A 2,136-nucleotide genomic window follows, 5' to 3' on the forward strand; every position below is an offset into this window, starting at 1 on the left:
ATTTTGAAGTTTAGTGCCCTCTAGAGAGCGTACAAATAGAGTTGTTTTGCTTCTGTTGTCATGAAATGAGTATGACTGTCATTACCAATCAAAATGTCTGTTTATTTAAATATAAAGAATGCTTAAGTGTACTTTTTCACAAGGTTGGTTTTGTACTGGATTAGACAAAATACTAAATAATAATAATAATAATAATAATAATTTAATCAGTGGTTTGTCAGAGAGAATCTGAAGTAGAAATAAAAGCATATAAGGAAAAGGACTTTACAAAGATTATTCATAAAAGTGGCATAAATGGCACTTTTAATTTCTGAACATAAGCACAAACGCATAGCAGAAGTTAAAACATTGAATCGTGTCACAATATTTCTTGATATCATCAGAGCTAAAGAAGTTATTTTATTTCCCATTTTAGATATGGACTACATCAATACTACACAGACTGAATCAAAAAACTGTACGAATGTCAGCAGTGTGTTCACACATCAGGTTCTGCCTGTACTCTACACCATCATCTGCGCATGTGCCTTTATTCTCAATGGACTCGCCGTTTGGATCTTCTGCAGGGTTCCCAGCTCTTCATCCTTAGTAGTTTACCTAAAAAACATGTTGGTGGCAGATGTTCTGATGCTGTTTACCTACCCGTGGCGTGTAGTAGGTGACCTCGGGTATGGTGGCTTGCAGCTGAAGCTAAATGTTTGCCGCTACACTGCTGTGCTTTTTTTACCTAAGCATGTACACAGGAATAACCTTCAGCTCTTGGACTGTTGACTTGGGGCATCATGATGTTCTTCATGCTGCCAAACTCCATTTTATCTGACCAGCCCATACCTGAGGATTTCTCCTGCATGGCCGTCAAGAGCGACCTGGGTCAGCGCTGGCACAAAATTTCAGTCCACTTCAATGTTGGAATCTTTTGGGTGGCTTTCCTGCTAATGGTGTTTTGCTACACCTCCATCGCCTGTCACGTGTACCGCTCTTACAAACGGGTGCAACAGGATAGCAGCCAGACGGGAAGGCGGTCAAATCGAAGCATCTTTAGTTTGTTGGCTGTGTTCATCTTCTGCTTTGTTCCCTACCACGTTTGTCGTGTGCCCTACACACTAAGCCAAATGCCCAAAGCTGATTTTAGTTCCTACAGCTGTTTCATCCTCTTCCAGTTGAAAGAAGCTACGCTCTTCCTGACAGCCCTCAATGTGTGTCTGGATCCTGTCATTTACTTTTTCATGTGCAGGAGATTCAGAGAGTTGCTTTTGAAGAAGATGCCATCTGTAAACCGCGAAAACAAGAGGCCTCCAACAGGCATTGGGCTAAGTATCAGCATTCTGTAAAATCAAGAGCAACAGAGGAAATGAGCAATGGCCATATGTCAGATGGAAAAGATATTTTGATTTCAAAACCACATGCTACCACTAGCTGTGGTTTCCTTGCATGTGAAAATGCAGAATGAAGAAATTTAATGGAAGAACAAAAGTTAATTAATTGTTTAAAAAAAATTAATTGTTTTCCAAAAAAAAAAAAAAAGCACCACAACTCAACCACAGCTGCCAACATAATTTACTGAAAAAAAATCAACCCTTAACTGGAGAGTTCACTTATAAATAGAAAATCTGACATCATTTTCTAAACCTAATCTAATTATAAATCTTTCACTCAAAAAAGAATGTTGCAAAAGTTTTTTTTTTCTTTTTTGTGCAGCATTGCAATTTCCAAGAACCATTTTTGGGTTCCTTGTTGATGAACCTTTCAGGTTTGAAAGACTTCTGATTTTTTTAAATCGACTTTTGTGTGATGAAAGTAAGTTTAAGTTGACTAGGCGATGATAACGTCATTAATGAGCTTCATTCTGGAGCTGAGACTCAAACATCTTGTGCACAGTTATGGTATATGACACAGCGCTGCCCACGTGGTTATTGCTTATATATCAGCTAATTTTATCAGTTCTTTTGTATTTGGGTTGTTATATTTCTCACAGATTTCTGCTCGTTCTAAATCAGATATAGATAAAGTAGTAGAATAAAGATTACATTTATATGAATGCATTAGTGAGAGCGATTGCGTGTGTGAATTAGTTTTACCTGGCAGCATCTCTCTAGTAGTATTGAATCTGTAGTATTTAGTTATTAAGAAATATAT

General features: G+C 37.6%; 1 pseudogene; it reads left to right on the forward strand.

Moving 5' to 3' along the window:
* The first annotated feature begins 290 nt into the window (after positions 1-290).
* On the forward strand, positions 291-1,450 carry LOC132123372 (P2Y purinoceptor 14-like; annotated as a pseudogene).
* Positions 1,451-2,136: the final 686 nt, after the last annotated feature.

Source organism: Carassius carassius, chromosome 41, assembly GCF_963082965.1.
Source record: "Carassius carassius chromosome 41, fCarCar2.1, whole genome shotgun sequence".
NCBI classification, from domain to species: domain Eukaryota; kingdom Metazoa; phylum Chordata; class Actinopteri; order Cypriniformes; family Cyprinidae; genus Carassius; species Carassius carassius.